This window comes from Oncorhynchus clarkii, chromosome 20 (assembly GCF_045791955.1).
Source record: "Oncorhynchus clarkii lewisi isolate Uvic-CL-2024 chromosome 20, UVic_Ocla_1.0, whole genome shotgun sequence".
Lineage (NCBI taxonomy): Eukaryota > Metazoa > Chordata > Actinopteri > Salmoniformes > Salmonidae > Oncorhynchus > Oncorhynchus clarkii.
The window spans coordinates 44,616,855-44,641,723 of record NC_092166.1 but is presented as its reverse complement, the minus strand read 5'-3'; the positions used below and the strand labels follow the sequence as shown (position 1 = coordinate 44,641,723).

The 24,869-nt window shown below is 41.2% G+C and overlaps 1 pseudogene; it reads right to left on the bottom strand.

The window, feature by feature from the left end:
- On the bottom strand, positions 1 to 22,934 carry LOC139377100 (homeobox protein Hox-B3a-like; annotated as a pseudogene).
- Between the last annotated feature and the right edge of the window lie 1,935 nt (positions 22,935 to 24,869).

Sequence of the window (24,869 nt, the reverse complement as noted above, 5' to 3'; positions counted from 1 at the left end):
CTAATGAGTCAGTTTAAGAGCGTGCTTGATTATTTCTTGAGAAGAATTATGCCCCAACAGGTATGATGTGTTTGGATCACATTGTAGGTTTATGTTGCCTTAATGTCATCTGTGCAGTATTATTACACAAGTTATTTATCCCATATGCAGTGAATGGCAAGTTCACGTCAACATAAACAGGGCCATCTTGAGCATTATGAATAAAATACTATCATTGTCCTGCATACTGCATGGAGCATATTCTGGGGTTGTGTTGGCCTTTTTCTGTTGGGTTTTCATTGAGTTTGAATAGACTGGTGCACTAACATAATATTTTTGTTGAAGCTTCTTGAATTGAACTAAATGCAATCTACTTGAATCCCCCAAAGTAATTATTTATCATGAGAGGGCCATAAACAATAACTAGTAATGCTACATACTCCAAGAAAGGTTCAAATATTACCTTTCTGGTAAAAAATAGTTATACATTGCTGAGGTGTAGTCACTTTTGAGGACAAGCTCAAGTACACAGTACAAATATCATAAAAGATGAAGGGATGAAATGTGAAAATATGAAACAGAATTTCCTATTCAACAAAACTGTATGAATAAGGCTTCACATATTTTTCTAAATATAGTTTAATACATTTATAAAACAACTAACTATAAGATTTCACCTTCCTTATAACTGTAAAATACATATTTGTATATTTAGAGTTAGAGAAATGTGCATATTTTCTAAAGGTCTCTCTTCATCAAAACCTCTGCCCCCATTGCGGTGAATGTCTCAAAGAGCTCTAGCTTGGTTTACCGAACTCCTTAGGAGCTCGCCTTTCATCTCATATGTATTTTATCCATCCATGACAAACAGAAAGTGGTTTTATTTCAAATCTATTAATTATTTTAGATTACTGGCTATAAATTAATCTCTGAATGTGTGAAAACACTCTCTTCTTCTGCATTACGATGTAAGGATTCGATTCATATGTGGTGTTAGTGGCGTTGACATAGGGTTCAGCTCGGAGTTGATGGACAGTTGAAAGAGCAAATTAAATGGTAGGAGGGACATCCCAGCTTCAAGTGGAGTCAGATTTCAAATCCAGCTTCATACAGGCAGAAGATACATACTCCTGTTTCAGTGAGAAACAGGGCTACCGTTCAATGCAAGCCGTTTCCACATATCGATTTATGAGCAAAAATTTTGGTCGGAAACCAGTACCAGAACCAAGCAGGTCCCCTAAACAGGGGATTTTACATCGAAGAGCTTTTAAAAGTGCAATATGCAGATATCGCTCCACCATTTCCTGGTTGCTAAACTTCTAATAGTTCCCCAAATTTCAGTTTATGTGACAAAACAAGCAATGCATAGTGTAGAGAATCATTGTACCGTCTAAACCACTGTGAAATATATAGTCAATGACCCAAAATATTGTATTTTCAGCTGTTTAAAGCTGGTGTACAAAACCTAATGTAAAATATGCAAAAAGAAAACTTAAGAACGGGAAGCATAGAAATAGCACAAATTGAACAGATCTACTGCTTCTTAGACTTGCTGTCAATGAGAATGACAGATCTATAACTCCCATTTCTATGTGAATTTGGTCGGCCACCCAGAAAGTTACATATTGTAGCTTTAAAAGATGGCGGGGAAACAGCGTCGTAATCATCATCATCATCACCCATTGCATTAATATAACCAAGACTGGTAAGAGCTTCTGGGCTACCTGATTAAGAGCACAGTCCTTTAACTTTTCATCTTTCTTGTACTTTCTTGTACTTCTCAGATTTTGAAACCAAATCTTGATCTGCCTTTCCTTTAAATTGATTTGGTTAGGCATCTCCACGCGCCTAAGTTGGCACATGAAACGATTTAAGTGGAACGCCTCGAGCTCCACCAACTGTGCGCACCCTTTTTAGGCTGTAGTTGTTGGGCTTTCCTCTTTACCAGAGAGTTCTGCCGGGATAAAATTAAATGTAACAATCATAAATGGAATCTTATCAACATTATATTATTATATTACATTATATCAACATTTAAGCTTCAGTCGAAACTGGAAATAGGCTACAATTAGCCATCGCCTATTGGTCGTAATCACCTAATAATATTAGCATTTATCAAGCTTAAAAATGTATTATTTGTAAATAGGATTTTGCCTACTGTCCATCTGTTTGGCTACGCATTTGAATACACACCATATACTTTTACAGGTTTGTCTCTGTTGTTCTTTTTACAGATCTGCCTTGTTGACTCCTTCATCCATGGGAAGATGCTTTTGGTGAAGGTAGAATTTGAGTTAGGGTCACACTCCTTTGGGTGCTGTGAATGCTGTGATTTCTTGTTGCCATTTAACTGCGATGAGCAATCGAAATCCTTCAGGTTGCTCTGGCTCTCCAGGTGGGCCAAGGGCTTTATCGCACTCTAGCGACTTCTTGTGGCGGGCCAGGTGCCTGCAGGCTGACCTCGGTCGTCAGGTGAACGGTGTTTCCTCTGACACATTGGTGCAGCTGACTTCCAGGTTAAGCTGGCGGGTGTTATTAAGAAGCGCTCTTTGGCGGGTCATGTTTCGGAGGAAATATGCCCATTGAGGAAACCATAGGGGAGTCCGTTGGGGAGTTGCAGCGATGATACAATAAAAGGGAGGTGTTCCAATGCCTTCAATAAAATAGTATTTCTTGTCCGTAGCTTATGCCTGCCCATACTATAACCACACCGCCACCATGGGGCACTCTGTTCGCAATGTTGACATCATCAAACCGCTCGCCCACACAATGCCATACACATGGTCTGTGGTTTTGAGGCCGGTTGATTGTACTGCCAAATTCTCTAAAAGACGTTGGAGGTGTCTTATTAAAAGGAATGTAAACAAATCTGTGCTCAAAATTTGAGAGAAATAAGCTTTTTGTGCGTATGTGTAACCGATGTGAAATGGCTAGCTAGTTAGCGGTGGTGCGCGCTAATAGCGTTTCAATCGGTGACGTCACTCGCTTTGAGACCTTGAAGTAGTGGTTCCCCTTGCTCTGCAAGAGCCTCGGCTTTTGTGGAGTGATGGGTACCGATGCTTCGTGAGTGACTGTGGTTGATGTGTGCAGAGGGTCCCTGGTTCGAGCCCAGGTATGGGCGAGGAGAGGGACGGAAGCTATACAGTTACATATGGAAAATGTCTGGGATCTTTTATTTCGGCTCATGAAACATTGGACCAACACTTTACATGTTGCGTTTAAATTTTTGTTCAGTGTAGTAGTTATGAAGTCATGGTAGGTATATTTTTCAGCATTGCCAAGAAAGGCCTCACCAGCTACTGGGGCCCTTTTGACCTTCTGAAGGATCATTTGCACCCAGAAGTCACATGATAGTTTTCTTCCAATGACCTCTTGGTTGCTGTCCTGAAAGGTTATGAAAAAAGACAGAATCAAGGAAAGAATCATATGTATTTATAAAGCCCTGTTTACATCAGCCGATGTACAGAAACCAAGCCTAAAACCCCAAACAGCAAGCAATGCAGATGTAGAAGCACGGTGGCTAGGAAAAACTCCCTAGATAAGGGGGGTGACAGTATGAATCCATCTTATCATCTCAATAGCATCATGACGTGAATAGGACACTTTCAACCGACTTAGAGGCAATGTCAGACTAACCTACACTACCTTTCAAAAGTTTGGGGTCACTTAGAAATGTCCTTGTTTTTGAAAGAAAAGCACATTTTTGTCCATTAAAATAACTTCAAATTAATCAGAAATATAGTGTAGACATTGTTAATGTTGTAAATGACTATTGTAGCTGGAAACTGCACATTTTTTATGGAATAATTACATAGGCGTACAGAAGCCCGTTATCAGCAACCATCACTCCTGTGTTCCAATGGCACGTTGTGTTAGCTAATCCAAATATAAAAAGGCTAATTGATCATTAGAAAACCCATTTGCAATTATGTTAGCACAGCTGAAAACTGGCCTTTAGACTAGTTGAGTATCTGGAGCATCAGCATTTGTGGGTTCGATTACAGGCTCAAAATGGCCAGAAACAACTAACTTTCCTCTGAAACTCCTCAGTCTATTCTTGTTCTGAGAAATGAAGGCTATTCCATGCGAGAAATTGCCAAGAAACTGAAGATCTCGTACAATGCTGTGTTAAATGAATAGACAAATGAATAAAACTAATTAAAGACATATGAATATAGCTATTGCATAATAATAACATTATTACAACTATCTATAGATATTTATCCAACAACACTCCACAAAAAAAAACAAGATAAGCCTGTCGATAGTCTCAATCATGAAGTCCCATTTACAGAAAAACATAAACAAAACCCTAACTTGCCACTGGCAGACTACCCATTTCTATATTCAATATCAGATACAGTGCCTTCAGAAAGTATTCACACCCCTTGACTTGTTCCACATTTTGTTGTGTTACAAAGTAGGATTAAAAGGGATTGAACTGTCATTTTTTGTCAACTATCCACACAAAATACTCTGTAATGTCAAAGTGGAAGACAAATTATTACATTTGTAAAAAATAATAATAATAATATTTTTTGAAACACTAATATAACACTTGATTAGATACATATTCATCCCACTGAGTCAATACATGTTAGAATCATCTTTTGCAGCGATTACAGCTGTGCGTCTTTTTTTCACAAAGGATCTAACGTGGTCAACACACACCAGCACAGTCGTGAAGAAGGCAAGGCAGCGCCTCTTACCCATCAGGAGGCGGAAAAGATTTAGCATGGGTCCTCAGATCCTCACAAAATTCTACAGCTGCACCATCGAGAGCATCTTGACTGGCTGCATCATCCGCTTAGTATGGTAAATGCACCGCCAATGCCCACAAAGCGCTACAGAGGGTGGTACAGACAACCCAGTACATCACTGGGGCTGAGCTCCCTGCCATCCAGGACCTCTATACCAGAGGAAAGCCCGAGAAATTGCCAAAGACTCCAGCCACTTAAGCCATAGACTGTTCACTCTGCTACCATCTGGCAAAGGGTACCGGAGCATCGGCTCTCGGACCAACAAGCTCCAAGACAGCTTCTACCCCCAAGCGGCAGGGTAGCCTAGTGGTTAGAGTGTTGGACTAGTAACTGAAAGGTTGCAAGATCAAATCCCTGATCTGACAAGGTAAAATTCTGTCGTTCTAAACAAGGCAGTTAACCCCCTGTTCCTAGGCTGTCATTGAAAACAAGAATTTGTTCTTAACTGACTTGCCTAATTAAAAAATAAATAAGACTGCTAAATAGCCATAACATGATGCAGCCACCACCATGCTTGAAAATATGGAGAGTGGTACTCAGTGATGTGTTGGATTTGCCCCAAACATAATGTTTTTTTTGTATTCAGGATATAAAGTTCACAGCCATTAAACACCATTGGCCTCATGGTGAAATCCCTGAAGAGTTTTCTTCCTCTCCAGCAACTGAGTTAGGAAGGATGCCAGTATCTTTGTAGTGTTTGTGTATTGATACACCATCCAAAGTATAATTAATAGTTAATAGCATAATTCACCATGCTCAAAGGGATTTTCAATGTCTGCTTTATTTTATTTTTTACCCATCTACCAATAGGTGCCCTTCTTTGCAAGACATTGGAACACCTCCCTGTACTTTGTGGTTGAATCTGTGTTTGAAATTCACTGTTTGACTGTCGGACTTTGCAGATAACTGTATGTGGGGTACAGAGATGAGGTAGTCATTCAAAAATGTTAAACGCAAAAATTGCACAAAGAGTGAGTCCATGCAACTTATTATGTGAATTGTTAAAGACATTTTTACTCCTGAACTTATTTAGGCTTGCCATTGTAGTGGTTTATTTGTTGAAATGTTGATGTTGAGGTTGTGCCTTGTGGTTATTTTTTATTGTAATGTAAATTGTTCTTCCTGTTGTGAGAAAAACATTGTGTCCTTAGGGCACCATTGGGAATGAGACCCTGTCTCAATTGAGCTACCCTGAATAAATAAAAGTTAATAAAAAAAGGAAAATAACTGTTAATGGTACATCATCAAACCGCTGTTGTAAATGTCTACTAACGTTTATTTACATTTACATTGATATCTTCAACATGAAGAAAATCAAGGTCTCTAAATTCATGATAACGATTATGCTGTAACGGGTATGCTATTATAAGTAACCAAAATAGGTAAAACATAAGATTAGACACAGTTGTTTTGAAGAGAAAACAAATGTCGTTTGGTATGGAGGCATACAGCTTTATGAACTCTGCTTGAACCGCGCGCGAGCCATATGGTCATAAATCAAAAAGAAAATAGCCAACCATTTACAAGCATTTTTCAGCCCTCGGCTTACCTTCTTTTAGCGTAGTGTAGCCATAACGTAGATCGCGGAACTACAGATTCATTTCACATACATTGCCTCTAGAATCAATAACGAGAGCTCTATCCTTTCTAAAACATAAAGGAGTATTCAAATCCAGTTCCAATGATTGGTTGCCTATAAACCATCGGCGGGAGGCGCCCACTGTGGGAGAGGTCGTAGGAGAACATGGGTAGCTTTTAGCCTAAGAAGCTGACTAGAAAGCGAAGAAGAGTAATGGCCACATCGCCTATTGGGAAACACTATTCGCCGATCACCAGGATCTCATTCCGTAAATAAGAATCAAATCCAATTTTATTGGAAGCATACACATATTTAACAGATGTTATTGCGGGTGTAAATGCTTGTGTTCCTAGGTCCAACAGTGCAGTCATATCTAATAATGCAAAACAAATCACGCAAATCTAAAAAGTAAAAGAATGGAATTAAGAAATATATAAATATTAGGATGAGCAATGTCTGAGTCCGGAATATAAATATATACAGTATGTATTATAGTTTACTTGCCTTACATTAATTAATGTAGGATATAATTGCTGACGTGAACATGGCTGCCTCGTGGACTATGAGTAGTTGTTTGAACATTAGTAAATCCATTTGATTTGCAAATCCTGTTTATTGTATTTAATCCCCCCTGTTACCAATTGGCATCGCATGAGAAGGGCAGCAGGAGGCCTTGCCGTTTTTAATAATCATTTGTCATATAACAATGTAAACGAATCCGATATATATATATATATAGTACCAGTCAAAAGTTTGGACACACCTACTCATTCCAGGGTTTTTCTTTATTTTTACTATTTTATTTTACTATTTTCTACATTGTAGAATAACAGTGAAGACACCAAAACTATTAAATAACACATATGGAATCATGTAGTAAGCAAAAAAAGTGTTAAACAAATCTAAATAGATTTTAGATTTTAGATTCTTCAAAGTAGCCACCTTTTGCCTTGATGACAGCTTTGCACACTCTTGGCATTCTCTCAACCAGCTTCACCTGAAATGCTTTACAAATGATTCCCACATATGTTGCGCACTTGTTGGCTGCTTTACCTTCACTCTGCAGTCCATCTCTTCCCAAACCATCTCAAATTGGGTTGAGGTCGGGTGATTGTGGAGGCCAGGTCATCTGTTGGAGCACTCCGTCACTCTCCTTATTGGAGCCTTACACAGCCTGGAGGTGTGTTGGGTCATTGTCCTGTCGAAAAACAAATGATAGTACTACTAAGCGCAAACCAGACTAGATGGCGTATAGCTGTGGAATACTGTGGTAGCCATGCTGGTTAAGTGTTACTTGAATTCTATATAAATCACAGACAGTGTCACCAGCAAAGCACCCCCAAACCATCACACCTCTTCCATGCTTCACGGTAGGAACCCACACATGCAAAGATCATCCGTTCACCTACTCTGCGTCTCACAAAGACACGGCGGTTGGAACTAAAAATCTCAAATTTGGACTCATCATACCAAAGGACAGAGTTCCACCGGTCTAATGTCCTTTGCTCATGTTTCTTAGCCCAATCAAGTCTCTTCTTCTTATTGGTGTCCTTTGGTAGTGGTTTCTATGCAGCAATTTGACCATGAAGGCCTGATTCACCCAGTCTCCTCTGAACAGTTGATGTTGAGATGTGTCTGTTACTTGAACTCTGTGAAACATTTATTTGGGCTGTAATTTCTGAGGCTGGTAACTCTAATAAACTTATCCTCTGCAGCAGAGGTAACTGTAGGTCTTCCTTTCCTGTGGCGGCCCTCATTGAGAGCCAGTTTCATCATAGCGCTTGATGGTTTTTGAGACTGCACTTGAAGAAACTTTCAAAGTTCTTGAAATTGTCTGCATTGACTGACCTTCATGTCTTAAAGTAATGATGGACTGTCATTTCTATTTGCTTTTTTGAGATGTTCTTGCCATAATATGGACTTGGTCTTTTACTAAATAGAGCTATCTTCTGTATACCACCCCTACCTTGTTACAACACAACTGATTGCCTCAAACGCATTAAGAAGGAAGGACATTCCACATATGAACTTTTAACAAGGCCAATCTGTTAATTGAAAAAATAAAAAATAAACTGTTAATTGAAAAGCATTCCAGATGACTACCTCATGAAGCTGGTTGAGAGAATGCCAAGAGTGTGCAAAGCTGTCATCAAGGCAAAGGGTGGCTACTTTGATATTTTGATTTGTTTAACACTTTTTTGGTTACTACATCATTCCATGTATGTTATTTCATAGTTATTTCATAGTTCTACATTATAGAAAATAGTAAAAATTTAGAAAAACCCTGGAATGAGTAGGTGTGTCCAAACTTTTGACTGATACTGTATATACATGGCATCAATTAGAATTGATCAAATTGTAACCAACCAACCATTTTCTGTTAGATAAATAAATGGCCCCATTCAACATTTCAGGAGAGGCCTAAGATGTGGGCATTGTTCAGGATATTACTTTTTTTTTATATATACTGTATATACTTGCCTTGCAGCACATCTATATGAGACCAGACCCTCTGCCAAAGAAATACGAGAGTTCTTATCTTTGTTCTTGAAGGCAAAGAAAAAACTATAAGTATGTTTATTTAATATTTGCAGCACCCTGCAAATAATATAAAACACAAAGTTGTACTGCTCTGAAGCAAGTTCCTAAATCATATGTCAGAAAGTCTGGTGATCAACCATAGTTGACCCCCACCATCTCTGTCACGTGATTCATGAAATACTCGAGAAAGAGTTTGCAGAGTAGGCGCATTGGTCAGGCCAACCACTGTTATTTACAGCCATCTGGTGTAAAAATCATATTCTTAAACTGTACATAACCTGAATGAAGAAGATCCTGCAAATGTATTATAAGTAGCCTATATCGACAATATTTTTTTCGGGGGGGAGGATATGATTGGTATAATATGAATGTAGCTTGCTCTGTGACATTGCAGAAAATGTATAGTCCAATTCAAAGAATGTTACATCATGTTGTTGGATTTTCTATATTGAGGTTTCAGTAAAGGAGAGATCCATGGGCTCGCTAGACTATCTATCTCTATTTAATTGATTTTGATGTTTTAGAATAGATGATGTATACATTGCTTCCTATGCTGTCTTCCTCTCTTTCCAGTCTGCCAGTCGTTCGTTTGATTTATAGACTAGTGATATGTGACCGAATGTCAGAGCCAGCTGCCAATCCTGCAAGACACTTTTTGTTTATGAATATATGTGCGATTCATCGTCAAATCTACAAGTGATAAGATTAATCGGTGCTTTCATCGTCTTTCTCCAGCCTTCATCTGGGCTGATCAATGACTGATATAAAGACTTTAAGAATGGAGGTCTCGGGTTACATCAACTTGGCAATAACAGAGACTTAAATGTTAAGTTTAAATCTTGAAAGAAATCATTGTCAAATTTCGACACCACATGTATTTATGCATCTTTTCGAAATGATGCATCGTTCCTCCAGGATAGGAGCTTATTATGAAGTAATATTGAAAACTATTATTATAGTATTCTCAGGACAGGGTATATGGCAAGAATTTGTCTTGAGATTCGAAGAATAGGCTATTATACCACACAAATATAGCCTATTTGATCACTGCCTCACTGAAAGATTATGGTATAGGCATGTATCATGATATATTGGCCTACATTTTTAATGACAATGTAAAGGGAAATAGTGGGAGATCGACAACAATTCAATAGAATTACGGTATCCATTTGATAGTTAAATTCAACACATCCATGTGCATGGTCTGAACGGTCACAGACATATCTCGGCAAAATTTCGTTAGATTGGCATATTTGTATTTGTATTTGATCAAATGACTGGTCATTCAAATGATCGGCCAGGTCGCAATTGTAAATGAGAACTTGTTCTCAACTTGCCTACCTGGTTAAATAAAGGTAAAATAAAAATAAATAAAAAATGTTTAGGTTATGTTGTGTTATCGCCTAATTACTTTCACTTGTAATTAAACATGAGCTATCCTGCCTGGGATAATACATATTTTCCCTAACGAATGAATCGAGGGGATTGAATATTTTCAAATAAAAGATGAACACGATAGATCAAAGCACCGCCACAGTCCTAATGGGTATCGATCCACTAACAACAATCCCATAGCGGCACGTCTGATCCTCACCTCCAGTAGGCTCAATGTCTAAGCTAAACTGTACAGCTAAGAGGCAGATGGTTACCCAAAGAAATTGATGCAATTTGGGAACTTTTGAGCCACGAATATTCTGGAATATAAACGTTACCTCTCCAAAACTGAATATGAGTCAGTGGTTGATGTTTTGACCTGTGGTGTGCAAAATAGTACGCTTTTCGTTGTGGTTCTCTGCCAGGTTAGACAGCAGCACAATCCTGAAACCTCAAATTCACAGATCAAATTCACAGATATTGAGATAGCAAATTTACATGAACGTTTTGTCAAATTCCTCATTGACATCATACATTATTCATGCAGGGATTCGATTTACTCGTGTGGCATTGGGCCATGCCATATTATGCAAAGTCATAAACTGTTCAAATCAAAATCTTAACCACAATTTAGTTTGGCACAGTTAAATTAGTAAACAATACAAACTTGTTTAAAAAAAAAGTTTTGTCCATGTATTTATATTGATTTAACCTTTATTTGACTAGGCAAGTCAGTTAAGAACACATTCTTATTTGCAAAAGGCAAAAGGCCTCCTGCGGGGACGGGGGCTGGGATTAAAAATACAAGTAAAATGCTATTCAGACCGCTTGATAATTTGCAAATAAATTCATTAAAAATACTACAATGTGATTTTCTGGATTTTTTTTTCTCATTTTGTCTGACATAGTTGAAGTGTACCTATGATGAATTACAGGCCTCTCTCATCTTCTTAAGTGGGAGAACTTGCACAATTGGTGGCTGACTAAATACTTTTTTGCCCCACTGTATAAGGTCCCACAGTTGACAGTGCATGTCAGAGCAAAACCAAGCCATGAGGTCAAAGGAATTGTTCGTAGAGCTCCGAGACAGGATTGTGTCGAGGCACAGATCTGAGGAAGGGTTCCAAAACATTTCTGCAGCACTGAAGGTCCCCAAGAGCACAGTGGCCTCCATCATTCTTAAATGGAACAAGTTTGGAACCACCAAGGCTAATCCTAGAGCTGGCCACTCGGCCAAACTGAACAATCGAAGGAGAAGGGCCTTGGTCATGGAGGTGACCAAGAGCCTGATGGTCTGTCTGACAGAGCTCCAGAGTTCTTTTGTGGAGACGGGAGAATCTTCCAGAAGGACAACCAACTCTGCAGCACTCCACCAATCAGGCCTTTATGGTAGAGTAGCCAGACGGAAGCCACTCCTCAGTGAAAGGCACATGACAGCCCGCTTGGAGTTTGCCAAAAGGCACCTAAAGCACTCAGACCATGAGAAACAAGATTCTCTGGTCTGATGAAACCAAGATTGAACTCTTTGGCCTGAATGCCATGCGTCACGTCTGGAGGAAACCTGGCACTATCCAGTCAGTGATCCATTGTGGTGGCAGCATCCTGCTGTCTGGATGTTTTTCAGCGGCAGGAATTTGGAGACTAGTCAGAATCTAAGGAAAGATGAACGGAGCAAAGTACAGAGAGATCCTTTATAAAAACCTGCTCCAGAGTGCTTAGGACCTCAGAGTGGGGCAAAGGTTCAACTTCCAAAAGGACAACAACCCTAAGCACACAGACAAGGCAACTCTGAATGTCCTTGAGTGGCCCAGCCAGAGCCCGGACTTGAACCCGATCGAACATCTCTTGAGAGACCTGAAAATAGCTGTGCAGTGATGCTCCACATCCAACCTGACAGAGCTTGAGAGGATCTGCAGAGAAGAAGGGGAGAAACTCCCCAAATACAGTTGTGCCAAGCTTGTAGCATCTTACCCAAGAAGACTACAGGCTGTAATAGCTGCCAAAGGTGCTTAAACAAAGTACTGAGTAAAGGGTATGAATACTTATGTAAATGTGATATTACAGTTTTCCAGGAACAATTTAGTCCATTTTAGAATAAGGCTGTAATGTAACAACATATGGAAAAAGTCAAGGGGTTTCCGAATGTACTGTACATAGATTTGTCGGCCAATTTCTCCACCCACCATGCGCACTTTAAATAGCCTACCTCCGTGTCAGTGAAGGGCTGTGATGTTAAAACCAGGAGTACCTTCAATTAAACAAAATGGAAAAAAGCACAGGCCTACCCATTGTTAGCTTAAAATGTTGAAGAAAATAAAACAAATCCGATTATATAAAGTGTACTACAGTATTACAGCACTTTGGTCCGTAATGCTTTATGCTGGAAACAAGCTGTAAAATACCAGGGAAAGACATGACTCCAATGCATATGGTGATGTCATTGTTTAGTTTCTTTGATATTCAGAGGCTGTGCTACAACCTTCTATAGCCGAGGAGACAAAAAAATGTACTTTGCTTGGGAAGTAATGTGATTCTGTCAATATCAATTGATTAAGCTAATTCACTTTCTGTATAATAGAAGTTGTTTAAACCCTGACAGCTTTTAGGGAAACAACTTGTGACTTTCTCTCATTTGGGTTTAGCCATAGAAGAAGAGTAGCCAGCAGTTAAAGCTTACATTTTTTTCTGCGTCGGTAGGCCTACTGTCTGGGGTGGAAAGGTAGGCCTAACTTTTGAAAGTACCATGCTCAGATTCCTAATGACATCTCAGATGTAACTATTTGCAAACATGGACAGTTTTGTTCCAAACAAGACAGACTGATTTGGCATTGGAGAAATATGATAAGATGAACACATAGGCCTATCTCTCTGTCCATTCTTAGCCTGTATTTTCTGTCATTTGTTTGGTATTAAAACATATTCTGTTAAAATGTAAAAGGATGTAGAATTAAATTAAATGTTTATGTCTGACCTGCAAATACAATGATAGATGAATGCAATTATTTTACTATAAAGGAGATCTTTCCACCACTACTCTTGTCCATGGTGGTCTGTGAACCCTCAACCTTCTGTCGCACTATCAAAATTCCTGCGTGGCCATGTTATGCTTACAGAACAGTTTCTTAAACGGCATATAAGGCTCTGGTCTGTCCAAGAAGTGAGGTTAAACGGTAAGGATCTTCTCTGCTATGCACTTTGTTTTACATATTATTTTGGGTATAGGGGAAAGTCACTCGTTTCATTTTTTTCAATAATTCAGGAAGAGTTTAGGTAAAACATATTTGCTGAAGGGAGGGCCATCTATTTTCATTTCAGAGATTCTTGGTTTTCCCCATGTAACCCATGTAAGGCATCCATGGAGGGCCTACTGAGTGGTGGCCAAGCAACTCGAGTTGGGTCTAAAAAGACACCCACTGGATTTAGCCTACCTGATATTTTTTATTTATTTTCCAAATCGACCTCTATTGGCCTCATGGGTGGAACGTTATTAATATTTTTCATAATTTAATATTTAAGAAACATTTTTTATTTCTTTACTGCAGAAAATCCAGTGTTTCTATGTCAAACAGTTTTGTTATATTTTTGTGTTCTGTGATCTATATGTAAGAATATTTTGAAGATAAATCAACAACGCAGAGGACGAGAGGTCAATACCGTACTAAAGGTCAAGAGGACTAAAAGTCAACAGAGTATTAACGATCAATGGAAATTGTGTTTTTTCTGTAATAGGGGATTTATGCAGAGACATGGGAGGAATTTGTCTACATATTGAGTCTGAAATAGGATACTTGTTATTTGGCCATTGACCCAGTTTTATTGCAAGGAATTGTAATTGGTCAACCACAGGCTAGGGCTGGGTTATAAAACTACATCTTGTCCCTTTGTTCTGTGCAGAGAATCACTCAGGAGAGAATCACTGAGGACAGAGGAGCACGAACATCTACCATCTATTTCCAAGCATGATTTGTCCTCTTTGAATAAACCTATTTTCCTCCCCGATTTGCTTTGGGGTCTGTGTTATTGAAGAGTAACATCAACTGCTAACATATATAAAGTGTAATATTGGGATGCAAACTCAAAACTGAATTACATTTCAATTCCATGTCTGACATGGTACAGGTGTTATTTTTTTAAAGCCCATAACCATGTGTGTGAGGTGTATACTTTTGTTTGAAAGTAGATTTGTTTAAGACTACCAAGAAACCCTGTGTGACCCTGATTCGCCCCACTGCGGTAAAAGGTTAGTCAAAACCGCTGCCCCTACAAACGTATTCAGTCCGATAGGTGACAAGTCTAATGGTCACTTTATGGACGATGTATTCTCGTTCTTATCAGAGGCTAGACATTCGGCCCACATTTCTTCTTTTTTTCCCCTAATGTCCTGGTAAATGGCCCTGTTAAAAATCTGTTATGTGGTTCTCGGTAACAGTCGGAAGGCACATGAAGAGAGGCGGGGAGTGTGTTGTGTACCTCCAATGAAGTTGATTTGCAAATGTTCATTGACATTGGCACCATATTGGCTTAGATATGATGGTAGGGAGATTTGAATTTAACATTGAGCTTCATCCAATGCCAACCAGCGCGACTATAATTGTTACGGATACAGGTATCCTGTGTGTGTGTGTGTGTGTGTGTGTGTGTGTGTGTGTGTGTGTGTGTATGTATCCTGTGTTCTTTTCTCTCCTTCTCCCCTCACAAAGTGAAAATCATCACTCCCCAATCAGTCACCAATCAATCATCAATCAGAAGACACACCACCTCCTGTTTCCTACCCAATCACAGTTCCTTTCCCTTGGTTTAAAAACCCTGTCAGCTGTTTGCTCTGCAGCGCAATCTCTGTAAATGCCATATGTCTGTAGAGCGCTATGGTTCACTCGCTCCTACTATGTCTCTATCTCGCTCCTACTATGTCTCTATCTCGCTCCTACTATGTCTCTATCTCGCTTTATGTATTGAGCTCTCTTTTGTTTGAGTACTTGTCTACTACCGAAAGGTTGCAAGTTTGAATCCCCAAGCTGACAAGGTACAAATCTGTCTTTCTGCCCCTGAACAAGGCAGTTATCCCACTGTTCCTAGGCCGTCATTGAAAATAAGAATTTGTTCTTAACTGTGATGGGGTAGATCCTCATCAAGGTTCTCTGATCACAGAAGGCGACCTGAAGCATAGTGGCCCTCTTGAAGACTGGTGTGATGGGTCAGATCTGCAGTGAAGAGAATCTGCGCATTACTAACACTTTATTAATTTGAGATTTTAAAAGAACTTAAAAAGGACATTTCTGAATAAGCTTTGTGGACACAGTTGGCTAACCATATGTTCATGGTTTAATGTCCTTAGTTATATCTAAATATAAGAGACTTCAATCCATTGGTTATTTTCAATGTGTTCTCACATTTGATAACATAAATGCCTAGTAACATACGAATGCTATGTTCCCAACTGCCCTCAAGCGCATGTGCACAAGTTGCAATATGAATTAACCCATTAATCACATCTCCCCTTTAATAAAACATTCCCCAATCGGTTATCAAAGGTGTGTTTACATTCAAACTCTGTCTACTGTTATTACATAATGTAGCTATCAAGATGACAGTTTACAATCACAAGTAAACCTTTACTGTGAGCATAATCCATAAAGTAACTATACGTGTAACTATAATGTTACACACACCAACCACAGTTTCATCTTAAACTTAACTGTTCCGTGTTTGGCAAACCAACAAGTAAGCTCATAAACAGGATAAACAACATTCAATGTCTCTTTTAACCATCTCTTTTTTAAATGTGTTTTACAGGAGAGGTGATTTGTAGCTGTCTATTTACCACCACAAACCGATGCTGGCACTAAGACCGCACTCAACCAGCTGTATAAGGCCATAAGCAAACAAGAATATACTCACCCAGAAGTGGTGATCCTAGTGGCTGGGGACTTTAATGCTGGCAAACTTAAATCCGTTTTACCTAATTTCTACCAGCAAGTCACATGTGCAACTAGAGGGGGGAAAAAACTCTAGACCACCTTTACTCCACACACAGAGATGCATACAAAGCACTCCCTCGTCCTCCATTTGGGAAATCTGACCATAATTCTATCCTCCTGATTTCTGCTTAAAAACTAAAACAGGAAGTACCAGATACTCGCTCAATACGGAAGTGGTCAGATGACGCAGATGCTACGCTACAGGACTGTTTTGCTAGCACAGACTGGAATAAGTTCTGGGATTCATCCAATAGCATTGACCACCTCAGTCCTCGGCTTCATCAATAAGTGCATCGACGACGTCGTCCCCACAGTGAACGTACGTACATATCCCAACCAGAAGCCATGGATTACAGGCAACATCCGCATCGAGCAAAAGGCTAGAGTGGTAGGCTTGATTACCAACAATTACCAACAACGACGAGACGGCCTACAGGGAGGAGGTGAGGGCCCTCGGAGTGTGGTGTCAGGAAAATAACCTCACACTCAACGTCAGCAAAACTAAGGAGATGATTGTGGACTTCAGGAAACAGCAGAGGGAGCACCCCCCTATCCACATCGATGGGACAGTAGTGTAGAGGGTAGTAAGTTTTAAGTTCTTCGGCGTACACATCACAGACAAACTGAATTGGTCAACCCACACAGACAGCATCGTGAAGAAGGCGCAGCAGCAACTCTTCAACCTCAGGAGGCTGAAGAAATTCGGCTTGTCACCAAAAACCCTCACAAACTTCTACAGATGCACAATCGAGAGCATCCTGTCGGTCTGTATCACCGCCTGGTATGGCAACTGCTCCGCCCACAACCGTAAGGCTCTCCAGAGGGTAGAGAGGTCTGCACAACGCATCACCGGGGGCAAACTACCTGCCCTCCAGGACACCTACACCACCCGATGTCACAGGAAGGACATAAAGATCATCAGGGACAACAACCACCCGAGCCACTGCCTGTTCACCCCGCTATCATCCAGAAGGCGAGGTCAGTACAGGTGCATCAAAGCTGGGACCGAGAGACTGAAAAACAGCTTCTATCTCAAGGCCATCAGACTGTTAAACAGCCACCACTAACATCGAGTGGCTGCTGCCAACACACTGACTCAACTCCAGCCACTTTAATAATGGGAATTGATGGAAATTGATGTAAAATATATCACTAGCCACTTTAAACAATGCTACTTAATATAATGTTTACATACCCTACATTATTCATCTCATATGTATATGTATATACTGTACTCTTATCATCTACTGCATGTTTATGTAATACATGTATCACTAGCCACTTTAAACTATGCCACTTTGTTTACATACCCTACATTACTCATCTCATATGTATATACTGTATTCGATACCATCTACCGCATCTTGCCTATGCCGTTCTGTACCATCACTCATTCATATATCTTTATGTATATATTCTTTATCCCTTTACACTTGTGTGTATAAGGTAGTAGTTTTGGAATTGTTAGGTTACTCGTTGGTTATTACTGCATTGTCGGAACTAGAAGCACAAGCATTTTGCTACACTCGCATTAACATCTGCTAACCATGTGTATGTGACAAATACATTTGATTTGATTTGATTTAGAGCTTCCTCTTTCTAGGAGCGGGACACTAATAAGAAACCCCGCTACTCCCTCAGACTAACCATCAAACAGGCAAAGCGTCAATACAGGGTTAAGATTGAATCCTACATCGGCTCTGACGCTCGGCGGATGTGGCCGGGCTTGAGAACTATTATGGACTACAAAGGGAAACCCAGCCGCAAGCTGCCCAGTGACTCAAACCAAGCAAACGAGCTAAATGCCTTTTATAATCGCTTAGAGGCAAGCAACACTGAAGCATGCATGAGAACACTAGCTGTTCCGGACGACTGTGTGATAACGCTCTCGGTAGCCGATGTGAGCAAGACCTTTAAACAGGTCAACATTCACAAAGCCGCGGGGCCAGATAGATTACCAGGACGTGTACTCAAAGCATGCGCAGACCAACTGGCAAGTGTCTTCACTGACATTTCAACCTCTCCCTGACTGAGTCTGTAATGCCAAAATGTTTCAAGCAGACCACCCTAGTCCCTGTGCCCAAGGAAGCAAAGGTAACCTGCTTAAATGATTACTGCCCGTAGCACTCACGTCAGTAGCCATGAAGTGCTTTGAAAGGCTGGTCATGGTTCACATCAACATCATCCTCCTGGATACCCTAGACCCACTCCAATTCGCATACCACCCCAACAGATCCACATATGACGCAATCTCAATGGCACTACACACTACCCTTTCCCACCTGGACAAAAGGAACACTTATGTGAGAATGCTGTTAATTTACTACAGCGCAGCGTTCAACACCATAGTGCCCAGGAAGCTCATCACTAAGCTAAGAACCCTGGGACTAAACACCTCCCTCTGCAACTGGATCCTGGACTTCCTTATGGGCTGCCCCCAGGTGGTAAGGGTAGGCAACAACACGTCTGCCATGCTGATCCTCAACACTGGGGTCCCTCAGTGGTGTATACTTAGTCCCCTCCTGAACTCCCTGTTCACCCATGACTGCATGGCCAAACACAACTCCAACACCATGATTAAGTCTGCTGATGACACAACAGTGGTAGACCTGATCACCGACAATGATGAGACAGCCTATAGGGAGGAGGTCAGAGAACTGGCAGTGTAGTGCCAGGACAACAACCTCTCCCTCAATGTGAGCAAGACAAATGAGCTGATCGTGGACAACAAGAAAGTGGGCCAAACAAGCCACCCATTAACATCAACGGGGCTATAGTGGAAGGGGTCAAGAGTTTCAAGTTGCTTGGTGTCCACATCAACAACGATCTATCATGGTCCAAACACACCAAGACAGTCATGAAGAGGGCATGACAAAACCTTTCCCCCTCAGGAGACTGAAAAGATTTGGCATGGGTCCCCAGATCCTCAAAAGATTCTACAGCTGCACCATCGAGAACATCCTGACCGGTTGCATCACTGCCTGGTATAGGAACTGCTCGGCATCTGACCATAAGGCCCGACAGAGGGTAGTCCGTAAGGCACAGTACATCACTGGGGCCAGGCTTCCTGCAATCCAGGACCTATATTATCAGCATAAGGTAAGACTCCGATGCAGACCGTGTCGAAGTAACAATGTTTATTACAGCAACAGAGTCAATGGTACAGGACAGGCAAGGGTCAAAAACCAGGAGGGCGAGAAAAAGAGGCTGGGAAAGACAGGAGCTGACAGGAACAAACCCTGGTAAGCTTGACAAACAAGACGAACTGGCAACAGACAAATAGAGAACACAGGTATAAATACACAGGGGATAATGGGGAAGATGGGCAACACCTGGAGGGAGTTGGTGACAATCACAAGGACAGGCAAAACAGATCAGAGCGTGACATATACACTGCTCAAAAAAATAAAGGGAACACTTAAACAACACAATGTAACTCCAAGTCAGTCACACTTCTGTCAAATCAAACTGTCCACTTAGGAAGCAACACTGATTGACAATAAATTTTACATGCTGTTGTGCAAATGGAATAGACAACAGGTGGAAATTATAGGCAATTAGCAAGATACCCCCAATAAAGGAGTGGTTCTGCAGGTGATAACCACAGACCACTTCTCATCATCAAATTTCATCAAATGTATTTATATAGCCCTTCGTACATCAGCTGATATCTCAAAGTGCTGTACAGAAACCCAGCCTAAAACCCCAAACAGCAAGCAATGCAGGTGTAGAAGCACGGTGGCTAGGAAAAACTCCCTAGAAAGGCCAAAACCTAGGAAGAAACCTAGAGAGGAACCAGGCTATGTGGGGTGGCCAGTCCTCTTCTGGCTGTGCCGGGTGGAGATTATAACAGAACATGGTCAAGATGTTCAAATGTTCATAAATGACCAGCATGGTCGAATAATAATAAGGCAGAACAGTTGAAACTGGAGCAGCAGCACAGTCAGGTGGACTGGGGACAGCAAGGAGTCATCATGTCAGGTATTCCTGGGGCATGGTCCTAGGGCTCAGGTCCTCCGAGAGAGAGAAAGAAAGAGAGAATTAGAGAGAGCATATGTGGGATGGCCAGTCCTCTTCTGGCTGTGCCGGGTGGAGATTATAACAGAACATGGCCAAGATGTTGAAATGTTCATAAATGACCAGCATGGTCGAATAATAATAAGGCAGAACAGTTGAAACTGGAGCAGCAGCACGGCCAGGTGGACTGGTGACAGCAAGGAGTCATCATGTCAGGTAGTCCTGGGGCATGGTCCTAGGGCTCAGGTCCTCCGAGAGAGAGAAAGAGAGAAGGAGAGAATTAGAGAATGCACACTTAGATTCACACAGGACACCGAATAGGACAGGAGAAGTACTCCAGATATAACAAACTGACCCTAGCCCCCCGACACATAAACTACTGAGAAGGAACCACTTCTCAGTTCCTATGCTTCCTGGCTGATGTTTTGGTCACTTTTGAATGCTGGCGGTGCTTTCACTCTAGTTGTAGCATGAGACGGTCTACAACCCACACAAGTGGCTCAGGTAGTGCAGCTCATCCAGGATGGGACATCAATGCGAGCTGTGGCAAGAAGGTTTGCTGTGTCTGTCAGCGTAGTGTCCAGAGCATGGAGGCGCTACCAGGAGACAGGCCAATACATCAGGAGACGTGGAGGAGGCCATAGGAGGGCAACAACCCAGACTCCAGTCACCCAAGTCATGGACTGTTTTCTCTGCTACAGCACAGCAAGCGGTACTGGAGCGCCAAGTCTAGGACCAAAAGGCTACTTAACAGCTTCTACCCCCAAGCCATAAGACTGCTGAACAATTAATCAAATGGCCACCGTACTATTACATTGACCCCCCCCCCCCCCCCATTTGTTTTGTACACTGCTGCTACTCACTGTTTATTATTTATGCACAGTCACTTCACTGCTACATACATGTACAAATTACCTCAACTAACCTGTACTAACCCCCGCACACTGACTCGGTACCAGTACCCCCATATATGCATTTTTTTTATTTACTTTAGCTTATTTGGTAAATATTTTCTTAACTCTTCTTGAACTGCACTGTTGGTTAGGCTTGTAAATAAGCATTTCTTACAATACTTGTTGTCTTAGCGCATGTGACAAATCAAGTTTGATTTGATTTGATGAATTAACCCATTCATCACACACATGTTAAATCTGGCAAGGCTGTCTGCCCAGACAGGATCCAAAGCCTCAGAGCACGTGTAAACCAGCTGTCTGGAGTGTTTACTGACATATTAAATCTCTCCATATCCCAGTCTGTTGTCCCCACTTGCTTCAAAATGTCCACCATTGTTCCTGTCCTCAAGAAGGCGAAGATAACTGAACTAAATTACTCTCCCCATAGCACTGGCGTAACGCAGTTTCTCTGGAACTCCTCAAAGTCAGGGTCCGGAATTTTTGTGTGCAAATGTTTTCACCATGGCCTATATGTCCAGGTTGCGGGCTTACTGTTTTCTCTACTGAGTATTGACAACCCAGACAGTCTTTCCTGAGACATTGTACATTATATGTCCATTGCACTGTACACAATTTCAACTTAGTCTTGAATGATGCATGCCAAGATATACCAGAGACAAGTGACTGTTGATATTGCAACCACACAACTCAAACGCCAGTTCACCAGTATTGACAAAAGCGCAAAACGGTTATATTTTTGTGCCCTCAAGAATTGGGTGTCCGCTAAAAATGATAATCTGTTTGCATCTGTCAATTTATTGGCTGTCTAGCATCCAGATGACCTGTCCCAGATCTTCCTATACAGTTAATATTTGTTTATTATTAAGGAGAATGCAAGAGGCTCAATTAAATATATTTTTGCAGAACTGCTGAATTTGAAGCACCACTCCCTTCTGCCCAGTTTCCTTGATGTTGCTTGACAATCAAGCTGTTTTTAACCATCCCTGTAACTGTCGCTTCTGCAAAAAGAGGTTTTCTAAACTACCTAAGAAGCATTAGGCTCTCGGTCTGATATGCACTTTTGAACACCTGAGAAAACTCCACTCATTGCACTGGCACAGTTGTGGCCTCGACCACGGTATTGGTTCACCGATATCCCCTTATTTTCAATCAGTTCAATTATATATTTTTCAAGGCCTGAGGCACTTTGATCAGTCACACACATTCTTGAAGTCCAAGAAACAAATACTTAGCTTCCTACTACATAGGGAAATGTAAAAGATTTCTGAATGACTTTTTGGAGGGTTACTGTCAATGATTTATTAAATTAAAAAAATACATACCAATGTCAGAAAGGCGCATGGGCCCCCAGAGCTCTCGACCCACTCCACAACAGCCCAGTCGATGTGGACGGGGGTGTGCTCTCCCATCTTTCTCCTATAGTCCACGATCAGCTCCTTGGTCTTACTGACATTGAGGGAGAGGTTGTTGTCCTGGCAACACACTGCTAATTCTCTGATCTCCTCTCTGTAGGCTCATCGCCATCGGTGACCAGGCCTACCGCCGTCGTGTCGTCAACAACCTTGATGATGGTGTTGGAGTCGTGCTTGGCCATGCAGTCGTGGGTGACCAGGGATTACAGGAGAGGACTAAGCACACACCTCTGATGGGGCCCACGTGTTGAGGGCCAGCCTGTCAGGAAGTCCAGGATCCAGTTGCAGAGGGAGGGGTTCAATCTCAGGGTTCCCAGCTTGGTGATGAGCTTGGTGGGGACTATGTTGTTGAATGCTGAGCTGTAGACTATGAAGAGCATCCTCACATATACTGAGAAAAAATATAAACTTAACATGTAAAGTGTTGGTTCCATGTGTTTCATGTTTCATGAGCTTAAATAAAAGATCCTAGAAATGTTCAATAGGCACAAAAAAAACGTATTTCTCTTAACATTTTCTGAACAAATGTGTTTACATCCCTCTTCGTGAGTATTTATCCTTTGCCAAAATAATCCATCCACCTGAGAGGTGTGGCATATCAAAAAGCTGATTAAACTGCATGATCATTAGACAGCTGCACCTTGTGCTGGGGACAATAAAAGGATACTCTAAAATCTGCAGTTTTGTCACACAACATATTGCAACAGATGTCTCGAGTTTTGAGGGAGCGCGCAATTGTCCAACCTGCCTCACAACCGCAGACAATGTGTAACCACGCCAGCCCAGGACATCCACATCCGGCTTCTTCATCTGCAGGATCATCTGAGACTAGCCACCCGGACCGCTGATGAAATGGAGGAGTATTTCTGTCTGTAATAAAGCCCTTTTGTGGAGAAAAACTCATTCTGATTGGCTGATATGATTGGGCAAGGGCGAAGCCATGGGTGGGCCTGGGAGGGCATAGGCCCCCCCACTGGGGAGCCAGGCCCACCCATGGCTTCGCCCCTGCCCAATCATATGAAATCCATAGATTAGGGGCTGAATTTATTTCAATTAACTGATATCCTTATATGAACTGTAACTAGGTACAGTTGCGTTTATATTTTTGTTCAGTATAGTTATTTCCATTTTGTCCATGTGGGAGAGGGCAGTGTGAAGTGCAATTGAGATGGCGTTATCTGTTCAGGCAATATTCGAATTGGAGTGGGTGTAGGATGTCTGTGATGATGGTGTGTACTGTATGTGTGTCATGACCAGCCTTTCAAAGCACTTCATAATTACAGATGTGAGTGTTACAGGGTGATAGTCATTTGGGAAGGTTATTTTGGAGCTCTTGGTAACAGGGACAATGGTGGTCAGCTTGAAACATGTTGAGATGACAGACTGGGACAAGTATAACCTGTCCTGAACCTTAGTCACTGTTCTAGCCGGCTACAACCAGGTATTCTACCCTGCACCTTCAAGACTGCTGCCCTATGTATATAGTCATTGAACACTCATCCTATATAACTTATTTTTTTATTATTCTGGATTATGTGTGTATTGTTTTTATATTTTTATTACTAGTTATTACTGCACTGTTGGAACTAGAACTATATATATGTTTTATTTAACTTTAATTTAACTAGGCAAGTCAGTTAAGAACCAATTCTTATTTACGATGACGGCCTACCCCGGCCAATCCCAAATGACGCTGGGCCAATTGTGCGCCACCCTATGGGACTCCCAATCACAGCAGGATGTGATACAGCCTGGAATCAAACCAGGGACTGTAGTGACACCTCTTGCACTGAGATGCAGTGCCTTACACCGCTGCGCCACTCGGGAGCCCACAAGCATTTTGCTGCACCTGCGATAAGATCTGCAAATCTGTGTACGCGAGCAATAAACTTTGATTTGATTTGGTACTTGTTTAAGTGTGTGGCAGTTATAGCTTAGATGTCTTCAAAAAATAGCATACTTTGCGTCCTCCTCCACCACGGCGGTCAGGGTACATTTTATGTCTTTCCAGAGTGCCCGCAAACACATCAACCTCCTGAGTTTTCTGGATTTTCATGACACTTACTGTAAGTATGAAAAGAGAAGAAAATAAAATAACAATTGGCATAATGTGGGCATGCAGGACAGGACAGAACAGAAACGCACAGTAAAATATCTTTAAAAGAATCTACAAAAAAAATCTATTTTTCTATGTCAAATGTCTCAACTGCTCACATTTACTTACCAACTACAATGGATCACACAAGAGTGGTAGCAAAGACATGTTTGCTCCTCTGTCCCTTCATATTGAAGTGGCACATTAAATCATTGGTCAT